The 22,595-nt window shown below is 38.0% G+C and overlaps 1 non-coding gene across 1 annotated transcript; it reads right to left on the bottom strand.

Annotated features, from left to right (window-relative positions):
- Positions 1–3,304: 3,304 nt before the first annotated feature.
- LOC141715764 (small nucleolar RNA R71) lies at positions 3,305–3,411 on the bottom strand. The gene has a single exon (XR_012572514.1). It is a non-coding gene; the product is annotated as a small nucleolar RNA R71 (small nucleolar RNA).
- Positions 3,412–22,595: the final 19,184 nt, after the last annotated feature.

Below are 22,595 nucleotides of genomic sequence, written 5' to 3' on the forward strand. Positions count from 1 at the left end.
AGATGATGAGAATGAAATGATTTTGTGTTTTTTTTGATTTGTTTGGCTTAGCTTGGTTGTTTTTTGTTTTGTTTTTGGTTAATTACCTTAATAACCTTATATTTGTGTGGTTATAAACCAACCACACCTCCTCCTTCCCTATGTCATGCTTACATCACATTGCTATGTCATCCTCCCTTCCTTGTCCTCTTCTCATTGGTTGGGTGACATCACTTCCTCTAATCCCTTTGCTTAACTTCCTAATTGTTTGCCTAATGACCGCTGATCTGTTATACGGTTCGCTTAACTTTCATTTTCGTTTATCGTTTGAGGGATCATACCCGGGATCTTATTACTTAGGTTCCCTTAACCTTTCTCAATATATTATATTCCTTTTATGATCCTCTCCTATAATCCTTTAATTTAAATCCTTTTTATCATGTTACCTTATACTCAATTCTCTCCGTATCTAGTGGATTTCCGGGAAAAATCAAAGTGTTCGGATTTGGATTCTGACGATCTTTACATACATTTATATCCCATATAAAGTACTAATAAAATCTCAGAATATCCATATCAGAACCCCTACATAGTGTGGCATGAAAAGTTTTCTCATTCAGCAAAAACACTATTCATAAGGGTTTCAAAAATTTTCCAAAAATTGGGGTTATTACAAAACACCATATGAAATGGTGAAGAAGAAGAAGCCAAATCTGAAATACTTTCATGTATTTGGTTGCAAGTGTTTTGTTCTTAAGACTCATACTGAACAGCTGTCAAAATTTGATCTAAAAGCTGATGAAGGAATTTTTGTTGGATATCCACTTTCCACAAAAGCCTTCAGAGTCTACAATTTAAGAACAAGAGTTGTCATGGAATCAATGTCTCTTTTGATGATAAGAAGATTACTGGACTTGAAGATTTTTATGATCATGATCCGCTGAGATTTGAGAATGAAGATTTAAATTCTATTTCTGAAAATTCCGATCCTGTAAGTTCCGATGGATTAAGTTCTGATGTCATTGAAACTGTGGTAAAAACTCCAAAGGAAAATGCACCTGTCCAGGGGGAGCAAGCTGAAGATCCTACCATATTTCAAGACTCTCAAGAAGCATCAGAACCTGTCACTGGCTCTTCAAGTTTTGATTCATCTAGTTCTGATTAGCCAAAGTCTGATAATTCTGGAAGCTCTGATTCTTCAATTTCTGACAAATCAAATTCATATTCTGAAGTCTCAGAGAGCATAACTATAGGGGGTGCTAAGTGGCATTTTATACCACTTAGAACGTCTTAAAATAGCTTAAATGGGTGTCTTGAAATCAAGTATTTTGTGTATTTGAGGCGTTTTTCTAGTGTTTGTGCATTTCAGGGTATTAGTTGCATTTCGGATGAGTAATCATCAAGAATAAGCCTTGGCATGTGTTAAGCATTGCGAGAGGAAAGAAAGGGGCAGATTACAGTGAAGAAACGGAGAAAACTCAGGAATTTTCCAGTAGGGTCCTGAGCGCCCGCTCAGCTATGCTGAGCGGCCGCGCAGGGTCGGGAATTTTGATAATTTATTTTAGACTTCTACTTCTGTTTGGCTTCCAACTTCTATGTAATCTAAGTTTTATGGGACTATTATATAAGTAGATTTAGAGACGTTTTCACGAGGTTGGATCGTGGTATTAAGAAAGGAGAGAAGGAGACAAGGAAGAAGACCTTTTTAGCACACCGCAACGAAGAGGAAGCATATTTTCTTGTGATTCTTTATTTCGTTGTAATGTTGGATGCTAGTTTTCTTTGCTTTGAACCTATTACTCTTGTCACGTACTCTGGTTTAATATAATTAGTTTAGTTATTATTCTCTTGTGTTTGTTTATCATGTTTTCATATGAACCCATGATGACGATAAGTGCTATCATGGGCTAATCGTGATCATGGGGTCGTAATGGATTTACTATGGAATTCTTTAGTTAGTTGTTTAATACCTTAGTGTGTGATGATTATATGATATATAGTACTGGTTGTGCTTATTCGTCTTATGTGTGTCGCGAACATATAAGATAGGGTGTTAATCTCTTGTGAAGCGACGGTGGATCTTGAGATACTTGTCATGCTAGCATAGGTTCATGTATGATGTTGCATGATTAGTGGGTAACTCTAACTGTTTTATTCGCCATGTGTAATCAAAAGGAATAACTTGTGTTTAAATCATTATGTTGTCAATTTCTGTAGACATATAGGGACTCAACATAATTGATGACTATTCAACTTCTATCTTAATTGTGGATGTTTGGTAGAATGGTATTAGTACAATGAAAGTTGGCTTTTATCAGTTTCGTGTTATTCGATTAATATCATCATTGTTGCATGCTAAGGGTAATAACAATAACTATTGAAGGAAGTAGTAATGAAGTTGTGATCTCATGGGTGTTTTAATATTGTTAATTCGAAGTGTTAATTAAGTGATTAATTACGTAGTTAATTGTAGTTAATATTTAGTAAATAATTCTAAGTGTTAGTGTCTTAACATTGAGAAGTAATCATACATTGGTGAGTGAGTTTAATTGAACAATAATTAGTCTGAGTCTCTGTGGGAATGAACTAGAAAGTATTTTATATTACTTGCGAACGTGTATACTTGCGTGTATTATTAGCGTGTGTTTTCGCCCTAACAAGTTTTTGGCGCCGCTGCCGGGGACTCGACGTATTTGTTTAGTTTATGTACTTACCAGCATTGGTCGTTAGGACTTAGTGATTAAGACGTATTTATTACTTATTGTTTCTGGTTGTGTTTCAGGTACTTTAGCGAGCGTTTATGCAAACTCGTTCTCGTACTCGCAAGAGGACTTTAGATACAGCTGAGGAGACAGACGAAGTTTTTGATATTCCGGAGAAGATAGATTTTGAAGATTCGGATTCAGGAAGTGAGCAGAAAGAACCAGTAATTATGGGTGATCGTATTGTTCAGGCCGATCCAGCTCTTATGGACTTTTCTCGGCCTAAAATTGATGACATTCAGTCAAGCATTCTTCATCCGGCTATTCAAGCTGACACCTTTGAAATCAAGCCGGGCACTATTCAGATGGTGCAGAATTCTGTTTCTTTTGGAGGTGCTGCGACTGAAGACCCCAACATGCATATAAGGCATTTTGTCGAGATCTGCAGTACTTTCAAGTATAATGGCGTGACTGATGAGGCTATCAAGCTGAGGCTTTTCCCATTCTCACTGAGGGACAAAGCTAAGGTCTGGTTACATTCTGAACCAGCTGGGTCCATCACTACTTGTCAAGATCTTGCGCAAAAGTTTCTGGTGAAGTTTTATCCGATGGCAAAGACTGCGACTATGCGGATTGCTCTTACTCAGTTTGCGCAGCAACCTACAGAATCTATGTGCGAAGCTTGGGAACGCTACAAGGAAATGTTGAGAAAGTGTCCACATCATCGAATGCCCGATTGGATGGTGATCACTAGTTTCTATAATGGTTTGGGGGCCCAATCTCGGCCCATGCTCGATGCAACAGCTGGAGGCACCTTGTGGGCCAAAAGCTATACTGAGGCTTATAATCTTATCGAGACTATGGCTGCAAATGAGCATCAAAACCCAACTCAGAGGATGATGCCTGGGAAAGTAGCAGGTATTCTGGAAGTCGATGTAGCCACTGCTATTGCAGCGCAGCTCCAAGCGCTGTCTATGAAGGTCGATTCTCTAGCTACATATGGAGTTAATCAAATAGCTATGGTATGTGATCTTTGTACAGGTTCTCATGCTACGGATCAGTATTCTCTTATCAACGAATCTGTTCAGTATGTGAACAATTATCAGCGACAACAGCAGCCTGTGCCAGCTACTTATCATCCTAACAACAGAAATCATCCAAATTTCAGCTGGGGTAATAATCAGAATGCTATTCAGCCACCATATCAGCAAGGTATGAGTAAACAGTTTAATCCACCTGGATTCCAGCAACCACAGCAGTATGCTCAAAGGCAATCATATCCTCAACAGGGAAGTGCAGCTGCACCTACTAGTGCTGATTTTGAGGAACTTAAGCTGTTATGCAAGAGTCAGGCGGTTTCTATCAAGACCTTGGAAAATCAAATCGGTCAAATAGCCAATGCAGTGCTCAATCGTCAACCTGGAACACTTTCCAGTGACACGAAAGTACCAGGCAGGAAGGAAGCTAAAGAGCAAGTCAAGGCTATTACCTTAAGGTCTGGCAAAGTTGCTGATGCTGAAAAGGCAAAAGAAGGAGAAGCTGAAGTTAGAGATGAAGAAGCTAAGCAAAAGGAGGAAGCGGCGGAACCAAGGAAGACTACTGTTGAACACACTCTGCCTGAGGGTTATACAGGGGAGAAACAGCTCTATCCTCCACCACCCTTCCCTAAGAGATTGCAGCAACAAAAGCTGGATAAGCAGTTCGGTAAGTTTCTGGAGGTGTTCAAGAAACTTCACATCAATATACCTTTCGCTGAGGCTCTGGAGCAAATGCCTAGTTATGCGAAGTTTATGAAGAGTATTCTTTCAAGGAAGGTGAAACTGGATGACCTTGAGACCGTTGCTCTAACGGAAGAATGCAGCACTGTGCTGCAGTAAAAGTTACCTCCAAAGCTTAAAGATCCAGGTAGCTTCACCATTCCTTGCACCATTGGCAAGTTGTCGTTTGACAAGTGCCTTTGTGATTTGGGAGCAAGCATCAATTTGATGCCGTTGTCGATCTTTAAAAAGTTGGATTTGCCTGATCCAAAACCCACCTACATGTCTCTATAATTGGCTGATCGTTCTATTACTTACTCAAGGGGCATAGTGGAGGATGTGCTAGTCAAGGTGGATAAACTCTTCTTTCCTGCAGACTTTGTTATTCTGGATTTCGAGGAAGATAAGAAGATTCCCATAATCTTGGGAAGACCTTTCTTGGCTACTGGTCGTACCTTGATAGATGTGCAGAAAGGTAAACTTACTATGCGGGTGCAGGATCAGGATGTGACCTTCAATGTATTCAAAGCAATGAAATTCCCTACAGAAGATGAGGAGTGCTTAAAAGTGGATGTGATTGATTCTGCGGTAACTTCAAAACTCGATCATATGCTAATGTCTGATGCATTAGAAAAGGCCTTAGTGGGGGATTTTGACAGTGATGATGAAGATGGCAATGAGCAATTACAATATCTGAATGCTTCTCCCTGGAGGCGAAAGCTAGACATGCTGTTTGAATCTCTTGGTACTTCTGACCTCAAGAATGCTGAAGGAAAGCTCAAACCATCAATTGAGGAAGCACCTACCTTGGAGCTCAAGCCATTACTTGAACACTTGAGGTATGCTTTTTTAGGTGATGCATCTATTTTACCTGTTATTATTGCATCTGACCTTTCAGGTAGTGAGGAAGACAAGCTCTTAAGGATTTTGAGAAAATTCAAATCAGCTATTGGATGGACCATAGCAGACATCAAAGGGATCAAACCTTCATATTATATGCATAAGATTCTGCTAGAGAAGGGTAGTAAGCCAACTGTTGAGCAACAGCACAGAATGAATCCTATCATAAAGGAGGTGGTGAAGAAAGAAATTCTGAAATGGCTGGATGCAGGCATCATTTATCCTATTTCTGACAGTTCTTGGGTGAGCCCCGTACAATGTGTGCCTAAGAAATGAGGTATCACTGTGGTAGCAAATGAGAAGAATGAGCTCATCCCCACTCGAACAGTTACAGGATGGAGAGTATGCATGGATTACCGAAAGTTGAACAAGGCCACGAGGAAGGATCACTTCCCACTTCCATTTATTGATCAGATGCTTAACAGGTTGGCTGGTCATGAGTATTATTGTCTTCTGGATGGCTACTCAGGGTATAATCAGATTTGTATTGCACTAGAGGATCAAGAAAAGACTACCTTCACTTGTCCATTTGGCACGTTTGCTTTTCGCAGAGTTTAGTTTGGTTTATGTGGCGCACCGGCCACTTTTCAGAGATGTATGATGGCTATATTCTCTGACATGATTGGAAATAATGTCGAGGTGTTCATGGACGACTTCTCCATCTTTGGACATTCATATGATGAATGTTTGAATAATCTTCGTGTCGTGCTCAAAAGGTGTGTGGAAACTAATTTGGTGCTCAATTGGGAGAAATGTCATTTTATGGTGCGTGAAGGCATTATTCTTGGGCATAAGGTCTCTAGCAAGGGTCTTGAGGTGGATAAAGCCAAGGTGGGAGTCATTGAAAATCTTCCACCACCTATTTCTGTGAAAGAAATCCGTAGTTTTCTTGTTCATGCGGGTTTTTATCGGCGGTTCATCAAGGACTTTTCAAAGATATCTAAGCCGTTGTGCAACTTGCTTGAGAAAGATGTGTCTTTCGAATTTGATGATGAATGTTTGACGGCATTCGAGACTCTGAAGAAGAGTTTAATCACTGCGCCAGTTATTACAGCACCGGATTGGACAGAGCCGTTTGAGATGATGTGTGATACGAGTGATTATGCGGTAGGTGCAGTTCTTGGGCAGCGAAAGAATAATCTCTTTCATGTGGTTTACTATGCTAGTAAGACCTTAAATGGGGCCCAAATGAACTACACCACTACTGAGAAGGAGCTCTTGGCTATAGTCTTTGGTTTCGAGAAATTTCGATCTTATCTGCTTGGGACAAAAGTGACAGTATTCACTGATCATGCGGCCATTCGCTATTTGGTTTCCAAGAAGGATTCGAAGCCGAGACTCATTCGTTGGGTGCTCTTACTTCAAGAATTTGAGTTAGAGATTAAGGATCGAAAAGGTACTGAGAATCAAGTAGCTGACCATCTCTCTAGATTGGAGAATCCCGAGTTTACTTCACAGGATAAGACATTGATCAACGAATCTTTTCCGGATGAGCAGTTGTTCGCAGTTCAGGAGGAAGAGCCATGGTTTGCAGATATTGTAAACTATCTTTTCAGCAATATAATGCCTCTTAATTTGACCTCAGCTCAAAAGAAGAAGTTTCTACATGAGGTGAAGTGGTATATGTGGGATGAACCATATTTATTTAGACAGGGAGCTGACCAGATCATCAGGAGATGTATCCCGTTCTGTGAGACGGTGGGGATATTATGAGACTGCCACTCCACAGTTTATGGTGGGCATTATGGTGGTCAGAAGACGTCAGCTCGTATTCTGCAAGCAGGTTTTTTCTGGCCTACTTTGTTTAAGGATGCTCATCAGTTTGTTTTAAGGTGTGATCGTTGCCAAAGAGTGGGAAATTTGACGAGAAAGGATGAGATGCCGTTAAATGTGATGCTTGAAGTCGAGGTCTTTGATGTTTGGGGAATCGATTTCATGGGGCCTTTTGTCTCGTCCTGCAATAATCAGTACATCTTGCTGGCAGTCGATTATGTCTCAAAATGGGTAGAAGTCAAAGCTCTACCGACAAATGATGCAAAGGCAGTGTTGAATTTTCTTCGTAAGCAGATTTTCACAAGGTTTGGAACGCCTCGGGTAATCATAAGTGATGAAGGGTCGCATTTCTGCAACCGTAAGTTCACTTCTATGATGCAGCGTTATAATGTGAATCATCGTGTTGCTACTGCCTATCATCCGCAAATAAATGGTCAAGCGAAAGTGTCTAACAGAGAGATCAAGCGCATTCTAGAGAAGGTTGTTTGTCCGTCAAGAAAGGATTGGTCTTTAAAGCTTGATGAAGCTGTTTGGGCTTATAGAACAACATACAAAACTCCACTTGGTATGTCCCCGTTTCAACCGGTGTATGGTAAGGGATGTCATTTACCTGCGGAACTTGAGCATAAGGCCTATTGGGCGTTGAAAAAGTTGAACCTGGATTTAGATGCAGCTGGTAAGAAGAGAATGCTTCAACTTAATGAACTTGATGAATTTCGACTCCAAGCGTACGAGAATAACAAAATGTACAAGGAAAAGGTGAAGAGGTGGCATGATAGGAAGCTACATCCTAAGTTATTCGTGCCCGGGCAACAAGTTCTCTTATTCAACTCTCGTCTCCGACTTTTTCCTGGGAAGTTGAAATCAAGGTGGTCTGGACCTTTTATTGTCAAAACTGTGTTTCCACATGGAGCGGTGGAGATTTTTGAGAATGATCCGGACCAAGCATTCAAGGTTAATGGTCAGCGTTTGAAGCACTACTATGGGAACATGGCAAACCGAGAAGTGGTTAGTGCCGTTTTATTGTCAACTTGAGGAAGTTACGCAACGTCAAGCTAATGACAAAAAAGAAGCGCTGCGTGGGAGGCAACCCATGAATTGTTGTTACAGGAACCCTTAGAAGTTAATAACCTATCCAAAACCACAAAAAAATCAGAAAACCGGGCTCGGAATTTTTTTTTCCAGAGACCCCCTGAGCGCCCGCTCAGCTGCCAGAATTTTTTTTTAAGTTCATAAAAAAATCAAAAAAATCAAAAAATCAAAAAAATGAATTACAACCCCATTACCCATGATTTCTTTTCCTATTAACCCATAATTTTATCCCTCAAACCCACTCCTAATATAATTTTAACCTAATCCATACCCTATATATACATACACTTATCCCATACATCTCCCACACACCTTCTACACTCAAACTCTCTCCCAAACACAAAAACACTATTTTCAAGAACTTTTATTCAGATTCAATGGCACCCAAGAGAGCAAGGACTATTGATAGCAGCAGCACGGTCCCTACTGCTGATTCATCGAGGGGTACTGCTGCGAGGCCTCAGTTGAATGACAGAGCTGCGGAGGAGGAGTACACTAGGCTTTTGGGAAAGCCGATTCTGAAGGAGAGGGGGTTTTTATCATCGGGGAGGGATGGTGAGTTGCTACCGATGATTGCAGAGAAGGGGTGGATAGCTTTCTGTGAGTCACCTGAAGCAGTACCGATGAGCGTGGTTCGCGAGTTCTATGCGAACGCGAAGGCCGAGAAGAATGGGTTTTCTATGGTCCGAGGGATGACGGTTGATTATCACCCAGCGACGATTCGCCGTGTGATTGGGTAGCGAGAGAGGAAGCCCGAGGAAGAGAATTAGAATGAGAAGACTGCTGAGGATTTCGACTTGGATTTGATTTGTGCTACTCTCTGTAGGCCGGGCACAGTTTGGACTTTCAAGACAGGAACTAATGAGTATCGTCACTTTCCGGCGATCGCTATGAACATGTATGCCCGTGCATGGAATGCGTTTATTTGTGCTAATATTCTGCCTTCTTCGCTTACACATGAGGTCACAGTTGAGAGAGCACAGTTGTTATAGGGAATTTTGAATGAGGAATACTATGTGGACCTTGGTGAGTTTATCTACCAAGGAATTCTGAAGTTTTTAAGGGGAGCCAAGCACATGAACATCCCTTATGCATCCACGGTCACGAAGCTTTGCCGAGCGGTGGGAGTGAACTGGCCGTCTCATGAGCAGTTGCAGTTGCCGGTCGCTCCAATTGATTCTGGGACTCTGAATGGGATGCAGGAGTGGACCAATGGTGAGCCCGAGGAGCATGGGTTGTTATCATCTTCCAGGAGGGCGTCCAGCACGAGGTGCTACTATGGCTAGGCCTAGGCGTGAAGAGGCTGGTTCTTCGAGTGCTCAGGAGGGTGCTGGGATGGCTGATGCCCAGTATAGGAGGCTGTCACGACGGATGGATGCCATGTACGAGACGCAGAGCAGGTTTGCTCAGGAGCTCACCCTTGCGTTAGGGACTGCTTTTCGGGGCCTTGGAGCTGATATCCAGTGGCCAGTTTTTGGTGAGGACTCTGCAAACCCGCTGCCTGATACTCCACCCACTGAGGGTGATGATGATGATGACTCCGAGTAGGTATACCCTGTGTTCCTTTCTACTACCTTCACTGGGGACAGTGAAGATTTTAAGTTTGGGGGTGGTAGTTAAGGAATATTTTGTGTGTGTATCATATAGCTGCATATTCATGATAGTTAGTTCATATAGTTGCATAATTTTTGCCATATAGTTTTTTTTTATTTATTTATAGCTTTATTTGTTTATCATGTCATGTAGCTCATGCATATGCCGTGATCCCTTTTGCGATGATTTACCGACTGATTTATGATGTTGATGTGAGTGTAGTGATGGCATTAAAGTGATGTTGAGTCATGTAGGTTGATATGCATGCTAGAAGCATTTGTATTTTCACTAAGTCTTAGAGAATGCGTAAGGACTAGATTGTTGTTATGATCTGATTGTTTTCGAGGTTAATCTATTTATTAGTCTTAGAATTTGATAATAGGTTCTTAGTGATAAAGGCACGAAAAAGAAAAAAATGGAGTAAAAATAGAATTTGTTGCTAGTTGTGGCTAGGCGTCAAATGGCTAGTAGCCGGCTCGCATGTTATGCGAGTAGTCTAGGGTTGAGCAAGATGGAGCGAAACGCACTTGCTCAGAAATTTTGAAAAAAAAAATAGAAAAAAAAAGAAAAAAAAAAGAAAAAAAGAAGAAGTATGTGTTTATGCATAATTGATCACGAGTGGGCTCTTTGGTATTCGAGGTATTAAGTTCTTAGGGGATTTTGTGCCTAGTGACCTAAGGCTTTTATAGTCTGGGATCCGCTAACTTAACGCTCGCTACATGGATATCATTGTATAAGTCTTTTGTGGACCTCACTCATTACACTGTCAAATAAGTATTATTGTTGTGAATAAAAAGCATGATTCCGTAATAAGCTCCATGATTCTCGTAGTGTTATAAGTCACTTTGTGCCTAGAATTTTTATTCTGTGTATAATCATGTGATTGCCTTGATGAAAGTTGAGTCATAATAATTGGTCTACTTCTGAAGCATATCTATTAAGCATCTGCACACACCACGTTTCTGGCTGTATGTTCGTTTGCATGATTTGATTGATCTTTAGTCGCCTAATTGCATTTGTTGAGATGTTGTAAGTTGGTTGGATTGGTCGTAGTAAGGGGGATCGCTGTATTTCATATAGATCGCATTCATGCATGTTTTTATTTATTTTTGAGTCTGTGACGCTTGAGGACAAGCATCGATTTAAGTTTGGGGTGTGATAAGTGGCATTTTATACCACTTAGAACGTCTTAAAATAGCTTAAATGGGTGTCTTAAAATCAAGTATTTTGTGTATTTGATGCGTTTTTCTAGTGTTTGTGCATTTCAGGGTATTAGTTGCATTTCAGAGGAGTAATCATCAAGAATAATCCTTGGCATGTGTTAAGCATTGCGAGAGGAAAGAAAGGGGCAGATTACAGTGAAGAAACGGAGAAAACTCAGGAATTTTCCAGTACGGTCCTGAGCGTCCGCTCAGCTATGCTGAGCGGCCGCGCAGAAAGCTGAGCGCCCGCTCAGCTATGCTGAGCGGCCGCGCAGGGTCGGGAATTTTGATAATTTATTTTAGACTTCTACTTCTGTTTGGCTTCCAACTTCTATGTAATCTGAGTTTTATGGGACTATTATATAAGTAGATTTAGAGACGTTTTCACGAGGTTGGATCGTGGTATTAAGAAAGAAGAGAAGGAGACAAGGAAGAAGACCGTTTTAGCACACCGCAACGAAGAGGAAGCATATTTTCTTATGATTCTTTATTTCGTTGTAACGTTGGATGCTAGTTTTCTTTGCTTTGAACCTATTACTCTTGTGACGTACTCTGGTTTATTATAATTAGTTTAGTTATTATTCTCTTGTGTTTGTTTATCATGTTTTCATATGAACCCATGCTAACGATAAGTGCTATCATGGGCTAATCGTGATCATGGGGTCGTAATGGATTTACTATGGAATTCTTTAGTTAGTTGTTTAATACCTTAGTGTGTGATGATTGTATGATATCTAGTACTGGTTGTGCTTATTCGTCTTATGTACGTCGCGAACATATAAGATAGGGTGTTAATCTCTTGTGAAGCGACGGTGGATCTTGAGATTTAGAACTTGCCATGCTAGCATAGGTTCACGTATGATGTTGCATGATTAGTGGGTAACTCTAACTGTTTTATTCTCCCTGTGTAATCAAAAGGAATAACTTGTGCTTAAATCATTATGTTGTCAATTTCTGTAGACATATAGGGACTCAACATAATTGATGACTATTCAACTTCTATCTTAATTGTGGATGTTTGGTAGAATGGTATTAGTACAATGAAAGTTGGCTTTTATCAGTTTCGTGTTATTCGATTAATATCATCATTGTTGCATGCTAAGGGTAATAACAATAACTATTGAAGGAAGTAGTAATGAAGTTGTGATCTCATGAGTGTTTTAATATTGTTAATTCGAAGTGTTAATTAAGTGATTAATTACGTAGTTAATTGTAGTTAATATTTAGTCAATAATTCTAAGTGTTAGTGTCTTAACATTGAGAAGTAATCATACATTGGTGAGTGAGTTTAATTGAACAATAATTAGTCTGAGTCTCTGTGGGAACGAACTATAAAGTATTCTATATTACTTGCGAACACGTATACTTGCGTGTATTATTAGTGCGTGTTTTTGCCCTAACAGGGGGAGCATTAGAAAGTGCTGATGGAGACAGCATGGATGATGGGGGAGGATCCTGTTCTAGAGATCAACTTCCATCTGCAAGGAAGTGGACTAAAGCACATACACCTGATTTAATCATTGGAGATCCTGAAGCAGGTGTCAGAACTAGAACTAAAACTTCAAATGAATGTCTCTATCATTCTTTTCTATCTCAGACTGAACCAAAGAAAGTGGAAGAAGCTCTTCAAGATGCTGATTGGGTGCAAGCAATGCAGGAAGATTTAAATGAATTTGAAAGAAATAAAGTCTGGATCCTAGTGCCAAGACCAAAGAACAGATCAGTTGTTGGTACAAAATGGGTGTTTAGAAACAAAACTGACAGTGATGGCATAATTATAAGGAATAAAGCAAGATTGGTTGCTAAAGGTTACTCTCAGCAGGAGGGTATTGATTATGATAAAATATTTGCACCAGTTGCTAGATTAGAAGCCATGAGGATCTTTTTGGCTTATGCTGCTCACAAGAAGTTTAAAGTCTTTCAAATGGATGTGAAAAGTGCTTTTCTCAATGGAGAATTGGAAGAAGAGGTATATGTTGAACAACCTCCAGGCTTTATAGATCCTAAATTTCCCAATCATGTCTACAGGCTTGACAAAACACTTTATGGCCTTAAGAAGGCTCCAAGAGCATGGTATGAGACTTTAGCTCAATTCCTTTTGGAAAGTGGATTTCACAGAGGCACAATTGACAAGACTTTATTCTACTTCAACCATGAAAATGACTTACTTTTGGTACAGATATATATTGATGATATCATATTTGGTTCTACTAATTCCAAACTGTGTGAAAAGTTTGCAAAGCTAATGCAGTCAAGATATCAAATGAGTATGATGGGAGAACTCAGCTATTTTCTGGGCCTTCAAGTCAAGCAAACTGAAGAAGGCACTTTTATCTGTCAATCCAAGTATACCGAAAATTTACTGAAGAAATTTGGAATGCAAGATTGTTCAACTGCATCCACTCCCATGACCACTACAACCAAGTTAGATAAGGATACTGGTATATCAGTAGATATTACTAACTACAGAGGTATGATTGGCTTATTACTCTATCTAACTGTAAGTAGACCTGATATCATGTATGCTACATGTCTTTGTGCAAGATTTCAGGCTGATCCAAGAGAACCTCACTTATTAGCTGTGAAAATAATTTTCAAGTACCTTAAGGGTACAACTGATCTAGGATTGTGGTATCCTAGGGAATCAGATTTTAAGCTAATTGGTTACTCAGATGCAGATTTTGCAGGATGCAAAATAGACAGGAAAAGCACTAGTGGAAGCTGCCAATTTCTTGGAGGTAGATTGGTTTCTTGGTTTAGCAAGAAATAAAAGTCAATTTCCACATCAACTGCAGAAGCAGAATATATTGCTGCAGAAAGCTGTTGTGCACAGATTCTTTGGATGAAGAATCAGTTACTGGATTATGGGTTAGAATTTTCTAAAATCCCTATTTACTGTGATAATCAAAGTGCTATTGCTATGACATGTAATCCAGTTCAACACTCAATGACAAAGCATATCAGCATTAGGTACCATTTTATAAGGGAACATGTGGATGAAGGTACAGTGGAATTGCATTTTGTTCCAACAGATCAACAGCTAGCAGATATCTTCACAAAACCACTATGTGAAGATACTTTTATAAGATTGGTAAATGAACTTGGAATGGTTTCAGGTTCTTTCTCTAAATCTACTTAATTTTTGTTCTCATGCATCAGACTTTATGATCAGTATTTACAGACTATATTATCTATATATCATATGTGCTTAATTTGAAAATTCATTAAATGCTGATTATTATCTAATGTGGATTTATATACTTTGATAAGTGTTTTTAATGTTCTGTGACTATTTAATCCAATGAGGATAACTGTGCTATATGCTGACCTAGTAGTCTTTAACATACTAGAAATCCCATGTTTGAATTAGTTATTTATGTGGAAACTCATTAACACAAGCAGATTCTGATATTGAGCTTAGACAAGTTTATTTTGTGTATCTTATTACTAAGTCACATACTAGATTTTTGTTTCTTATCTGTCAAATTCTGATGTTAGTAAATCTTAAGAATGAACTAAGTGCTGATAAGCCTCACTTATCAAAAGAAAAGAAAAGAAATGAATAAAAGTCAGGTACTCCTTTGAGATCTAGAGTAAAAATGTGAAAGGAAAGACCCAAGTGCATTGTTGGTATTAAGTAATATGCATTATAAAAGCAAATATTTTCTTGGTGACTTTTCACACTCTATGATTACTGGAGAAATACTCTGATGATAACATAAATTCTGATAAGCAGTTGTGACTCACTTACACTGAGAAGCCACTGTAAAAAGGAATTTCAAAAGATGCATAAAATGAGCACAAACAGTTGAGGTGGACTCATGCATAAATTTGTTCTATAGTAGACATCATGACTGATGACAGATTTTAAGCATTTTTTTGAGTTATGCCTTATTTCTAAGATGTACTGTAGTTGATCAGACTTTAATCTCTATCTGATATTTTGCTGAATGCACACACTTTCACTCCATATGAATGATGAAAATTATTGTGGTGATTAAGTTGTTTTTGGCAAACAGTTAAGTGTCATTTGCATAAATTCTGAGGACAAGTTCTGATGGAAGTTCTGATGATTAAACTCTGAAGAAAACAAGTCAGTATTTGTATGAAGAATCACATAAAAAGATATTCACTATTTGAGTACAGAAGCCATGTTCTGATGACTGTTAAAAATCTGATATAAGTTAAGTGCTGATATTAAATCCTGATGGAATCTTTGATGCTTACGTGGCATTTTTCCTTACTTGACTTATTTGTGGTAAAATCTGAAACAATCATATTTAAATTAGAATAAATTTGGGTACGTTGAAAATAGTCATAATCATTATGGGTTAGTGGTTAACGTGTTGGTTTTGAATAACTGCATATGCACGATAATTATTGCCTATTTTACGTGCCCGTTAACTCCTGTTTTAACTTTTTACTAACTGTTCATGCGTTTCCAGGTGTAAAGTGTATCCCATGCTTCAAAAATATAACTGTTGAGTGGAGAGAGTATATATATGGGAGTGAAAAGATTTTCTAATCTTTTATTTACTTTTCTATTTTTCATCTCTCTTATTCTCTCTTTCTCTAATATTCTCTGAATCGGTCTTCTTTCAGGACTTTTATCAAACACTTTGCAAACACTCTCTGTCTCACTTAATTTCTTACAGAGATGGCACCAAAAGATGTGATTTTCGATGGAGCTAAGTTTGTTCCTAACAACTACTCCGTCATTCTTAGCAAGGCTGAAGCTCCATCGAAACTTCACTTCATTCAGGATTTTCTCACTACTTCTGATATTGGGTACGCTCTAACCCAACCTAATGCAGTCTCTGGAACTTAAGTGCTGGAGTTCTGGAGAAGTGGAGTATATGATGATGGTGGTGCTCAAGGGTCCCCAAGTATAATCTTTTCATCTGGGGAGGACGAGCATGTCGTAACTTTGGCTACAATAGGCCAAACACTGCAGCTGCCTGAGAACTACGCTTATTCCACTGTTGAGGAGCCAGTTCTTCAAAATATGATGGCCAGTCTGGGGTATGAAAGGACATTAGCCAAGCTGGGTCAATTGAAGAGACCTTACATAAGGAGGGAATGGATTTTCTTCTTTGACTGCATCCCCAAGGCTTTTGCAAACAAATATTCTAATTTTGATGCCATCCCCATCCTGAGTCAACAAATCGGGTATGCTCTCATTAATCAAACTAATTTTGATTATGCAAGTGTTGTTTTAGGTTTCATTGGGGATAGGATGACAGAAGATAGAAATATTGTCTGTTTTGCTAGATTTTGTCAGCTTATTTATAGCTTTTGTTGTGATAATAAGCCCCAAGTAGCTCATGAATTACTTCCATCATTCAAACTAGCCAAAAGAGCTTTTAATGACTTATTATCTACTGATAATAAGAAGGCTGTGTTGAGACCCCTCCAAATACCTTTATCTGTCAAACAAGCCTTAATAATCTATGATCCAGTGAAATACACTGCATTATATCCCGATGTCCAACCATCAGAACCTCAACCATCAGCACCTACCACCTCTACACAAACACCTCAGACTTCTCAACCATCAGCACAAACAACCAGACCTTCATCTTCCAAACCTTCTAAGAGAACAAAGTCTGTTTATCAACCTCCACAAAAGAGAAGAAAGATGATTCTCAGAGATGAGTCTGAGAGTGAAGAGGAAACAATTGAAGCACGAGTTCATGCATCTGAACCTGTGATAGTTGAAGCTGAGAATGTTACTTCTCAGAAAGAAACAACAGCTCAAAGTTCTGATACTTTGAAAAGGAAATTTATAAATTCTGATGATGCTGAAGCAACTCCTTCATTGGCAAGGAGATTGAAGAAAATGAAGGCAAGGAGGTATTTGGCTAAGGCTATATCAGAAGATACTGAAGAAGCCGAGGAAGGCGATCAGGAATCTCTGATCTCACAAGAACCCCTTATTATTATAGCCCTTCCAGCTCAAGCCAAAGACACTGCTAATGACATAGTTCTTACCCCTTCCGTCTCTCCTATTAAAGCTACAGATGATGCTAAAGAACAAACTGATATTTCTGAAATAGATATTTATAATTTGAATATACCTGAAGTTCTTTATCTGGAAGCTCCATTTACATCAAAGACACCAGCTCTGGAGATAAATTCCGCAGATCAGAATTTAGATGATGTAATTCCTGAATCTCCAGTTGTTTCACACACTGTTGAGCTCTCAGAACAGAATGAGTCTTCCTCAAGTTCTGATGATAGTGTTTCTGCTGAGACTCCAATACCTATTCTGGGCAAGGAAGAATTGGTGAAGAAATTTGTTAAAAAGGAAGCACCTATTCCTTGGGAGGATACTCACAGAGGTGTTGAGTGAACCAAGAAGTGGAATGAATCAAATTTTATTCCATGTTCTAAAATTCTGACAGAGCATATTGCAAAAGCTGATGAGTTGCTCAAAAATGCTGATTTCAAGACACAATTCAAGATCACAGCTCTGTCTACAAAACATTTTCAAGGTCTACATACTGCTACTCATAAAAAGGTTGATACACTCAGGGAACAAGCTGATAAGCTCGATCAGGTGCCCAAGCTTGACTAAAATAGGTATATCAGACCTATTTCTGAAAAAGTTGCAGCCATTGAGAAAACTCAAGAGAAGCAACATGCCCAAATTGCTGAGGTTCTGGTTAATCAAGCTTCTCAGAAAGCTCAATTGGATGAAATCCAATCTTCAGTTGAACTTCTTCTTTCTCTCTTACTTCCTGATGATGCCAAAAAGGGGGAGAAGGTAGTTAAGTCCAAATGCTCGCCTACTCAAGAACTGAAGAAAAAGGATGATAAAGGTGATGACTAGGGAAACTATGAAAAAAGCAGAGGTCAAAGAAAAGTTCAAGGAAAATCTTCTATTCAGAACAAGTCAAGAACTGATGCTGTGAATGCTCAAAGACTGAAGTCAAGTGGTGATAAGCAAAGTCTGATGTCAAGTTCTGATATTCTGATTCAGTCAGGATCTGAAGACTCTCAGAAGTTCTTGCAAACTCTGAAGTTAAAGGGGAAGCATACTACTGTTTATTACAAAGATCCTAAAGTCCAGACACTTGATGAGGAGATAGCAAGAAGATTATTTCTGAAACATAATCCAGGAATGGATTTAGAAACTCTCAAGGAGGAAGAAGCTAGATTTGCTGCTGAGAAGAAAAATCCTAAGTCTAAAGCTTTTGATGCAAAGAAACCTCCAAGGCCAAAGGAAAAGGGCATTGTGATCAGGGAAAAGTCAAATTCTGAAACTTCAAAGTTCAAAACTAGATCACAGACTGAGAGTAATCCCAAAGACAAAGGGAAAGGAAAAATTGATGAACCAACTAAATCACTAGACTTGAAAACTTTTCAAGATCTGATGAAACCAGTGTGTAAAATGGTTCAAGTATCTGATGATAATCTTGTTGAAGATGAAACTGTTCAAATTCTGAAAAGAAGAAAGATAAGTGTAGATTCAAAAACAACCTCTGACACTGCTCAAGTTGTTGTTCAAAATAAAGGACAGGAAATTACAGAAGAAACATCAAATTATGATCAAGCTATCAAGACATCAACTGCCGACAATGCTCAAGTTGATTTGAATAAATTGACAATTGCTGATAAGAAGAAGCTGTTATGGAAGAAAGCTACTCCAGTTGAACCAAAATCTAATCTCATGATTAATCAACTTGCTACATTTGAGTTGAAAGCCAAGCAACCTAGAGATAGAGCTGGATTAGGTTCTGACGAAGAGAAGATTCAAACAGGAGTAGAGTTTACTCTAGGAAATCCTTTCATATTGACAGACAAACCATATGAACAAATCAAACAAAGGCACCTTGACAAGGTATTGTTTGCTCAAGTTGTGATAGAAGCTCATGATAAGGAGAATCTGAAAGAGAAATTAATCTTATTTCTCAATGATGGAAGGACTTATAGATTAGCTAATTCCGATGTATTAAAGAAATCTATGAAGAACTTTAACATATTCATTATCTTCTGGAAGTAAAATCAGATGTTACAAGAAGATGGTCAGAATATATTTTGAAGGCTATAAGAGATTTATTCAGAATCTCTGGGATAAAAACTTCTCAGTACAGTCCAATGATTACTGAAGGTGATGGAAGAGAAATTCCTATGCAGAAGAATTCTGCTAAGGTGGAAGTTATTCTGAAAGGAAGATGCTTATGTTATAATGAAAACTCTTCACATCCTAAGTGAAAGGAATATGTCCTAAGTCCAATCATGTATTAGGATTTAGGAATAACTTCCTGTGTAATCTGTTTTGATTTCATTGATATTAATAAAAGACTTGTTTTTATTACGGGCTCTATCTATTTAAGTGTTTAAATAAGATATACCATAGTTTAGAGTCAAGCTTTTTATGGATTATGATGAGATCATAATAGTGAGACCTAAAAGATGATAACTCTAAACTTAAATAGTTCCTGATCATAGGATTACTAACTGGTAATTAATAATCTGCAAAGATCGGTACATACTATGCTTGCTTCATTATGAAGGATGTCTGTTCTCATAGACATTCGTGTGGTGACACTATAGCTAGTATGTAGGTGCTTATTATAGAATAAGTTCACTAAACATGACTCGCACAGCTGAACAACTGATGGAGTTCACTCACGTATCAGCAGTTGTTCACATAGTAATAGTTGTACAAGTATTCTTAGACTTGAGGTCATCATAGTCATCTTGTGTACACTGAACTATGCTTTGGTTTAGTTCTTAGTCTCCAGGGATAATTATTAGGGCTCTACTGGGTATAGGAATTTGTACACGAAGATAGTGTATGATCAATAAAGGATCTACCCCTTCCAGTGAAGGAAGCGAATGTTCAAGGCTGATCCACTTATGCTAGTTCAGGAATCTTTGGCCAGAGTGTATGAAATTAGAAAGGAGTTTCTAATTTACATGGAACTAAGCATAGTAAATGATAAGCAAGTGATTGAATTAGATAGGCTTGACACGAGATCCATGCCTTGTATTTAATCGGGACATTGTAGGGTAGAAGGAGTTTATTGTACGGTAACTATTCACTGAATAGGTTTTTGGTATTCTAAGTAGTGAATTCATATTATCCGGATAGTCGCGATATGCTGAGAAGTATCCCTCACGATGTAGAATAAATGTGATTAATTAATTAATCATATTTAATAAATTAGAGAATTTATATAAATAATGATAAAATAGTTTTATTATTATTTATTTCTACTACCGGCTTAATATTGAACCTACAGGGTCACACCATAAAAAGAGAATGATTTAATGGTGGAGGAATTAATTAATAATGGCTAATAATTATTTATTTGTGAAATAAATAATTAATTGGAAAATTTAATAATTGATTAAATGAGATTTAATTGATTATAAATTAACTAAGAAAAGTTCTTAATATTATTAATTAAGAATTTAATTTTTTGGAAATTAAATCAAGAGAGAGAATTATTTCTAAAGTGTTTAGAAAAAGGATTAATAATTAAAAGGTGTTTTAATTATTAATGAGAATAATAAATGGGATAATAATAATAATATTTATGGGAAAATTTCAGCTGGAAATTTTGCCTATAAATATACTATTATAAACCCTATTTTTATTCTAACCCCAAAATTTTATAAAACCTAATTCTCTCCACCTCCTTCTCCTCCTTAACGTCGTTTTCTTGGTGGATACCGGTGGAGTGCTTCACGTTTGAGGAGCAGCTGCTAAGGATCTCCGATCGTTGCTCTTGGATCGCATATTAAAGGTTAGTAATCGATCCCTATGTTTTTACAATGATTTATATGCTTTTATTTGGATTTTATATGTGTAAAAGTTTTTTACCATGCCTCCGCTGCGACTAAAATCCAACAATGGTATCAGAGCATAGGTTGTATGTATATAGACCTGTGGTAAAAGTTTCAGAATTTTATGTGCTTGTATGAATTAATTATGATTTTTACAAGTTATATCATGGATTAATTTTGTCTGATGAGAAATCGTTTCTCAGAATAATTTTGAATGTTGATCTGGGTTCTACAAGTGTTGTAGATCGTCTGGGTATTTTTTTCATAATTTTATGATGTATAGATTTTTTGTTATGAATTTTTGAAGTTCTTACAATTAAATTCGTAATTAAATAATCATATATATATATATATAAATTGTAAGTATATATATATTATGCATCTGCTGTTATTGTCTATGTGTTGTCTGTTAAATGCACGGAGACGAAGACAGAGAAGGAGAACAACACGGCGATTGAGAAAAAGACTGTCAGGCGTGGCGGCTGCTGCAGGCGCGTGTGGCGCACGCGCGCGCGGAGGGGTGTCGCGCATTCCGGGAATGCGTTACACCCTGTGGCGCATTCACGGAATGCGTTACACCTTTTAATGGCTTAATAGGGTTGTAACGCATCACCGGAATGCGTTACAGGGCTTGTAACGCGTTCCTGTAATGCGTTACAGCCCGACTGTCCACATTAAATTTGATTTTCTGGGAGTTTCGTAACTCCGTTTTTGGGCGTGCAATATATCGTTGAATTCGTTTTTCCGAGACGGATCTAATGGTGTGATCAAATTTTAGTTTATATAAAAGTTTTGAACTGTTTATATTTCCGAAAGTGTTTTAAAGCTGTTTTAACTGTTTTAATTGCTTTTAAATGCTTCATGTGATACATAGAGATGTATAATGCTTAGACCAATATGCTAGATGATATAACATGCCTACCTTGATGTTTATTCATGTTTATATATGTGATATATGCTTAGTTTATCATGCGATGATAGATTTAGGTGAACTTAAATGAACATAAGGCGTTTGTTAGACAATCTAGTATAGTGAAATTGTTTCATAACCTTAAGAATAATATTATGAATACAATCATGAGATTCTTGTGTTTATGAAACACGTAATTGAATATGAATTTTCGATATGAGAGAAAGGATGATTCTGTCAACAACAGATTTCTATCTGTAAGAAATGGTTATTAAGTGACGCCTCTTGACAATGCTCCACCCGATCTGAGAATCATCTGATTATTGATTATTGATTTGAAATATTTAATTTAAAAGGAAGAATCTCTTTATAATATGATTATGATTGTAATGTAATATAATCCCTCTAAAATTAAATAATATCAAGTAGTAATTGGCCAATAACACAACGGGCTTGTGTCGGTCATAGCCTTCCAACATGATAGAAAGGTAGTTCTTATTTTTGAATCATTATCGGTTCGTGCTACATCCGAGGGCTTTGATTTCGAAATAAGAAATACTTGTCTATTACATAGAGATGTGTACATTGAATAAGAATCTAAAGGTCGGTACGTGCCACAGCCGTGGGCCTTTGGGGACTGAATCAATTGTACGGAATGTTGGGTTAGACTTGACTTAGAATATTGAGTTTGTCGTGCCACAGCCGTGACTCAATTATTCAAGAGGCTAAAGTTTGATTAGGGAATAACATTAGATGTAATTGACAAGAGTTGTCTGCCTATTGAACATTACATGGCGGTTCGTGCCACAGCCGGGGTTGTGTAATGGAATGTAGGATCCCTATTCCCACTAGCATAATGAATGCTTAATTTTTCACGTAGGGGGTTGAA

The sequence above is a fragment of the Apium graveolens genome, chromosome 3 (genome assembly GCF_009905375.1).
Source record: "Apium graveolens cultivar Ventura chromosome 3, ASM990537v1, whole genome shotgun sequence".
Classification (NCBI taxonomy): Eukaryota; Viridiplantae; Streptophyta; class Magnoliopsida; order Apiales; family Apiaceae; genus Apium; species Apium graveolens.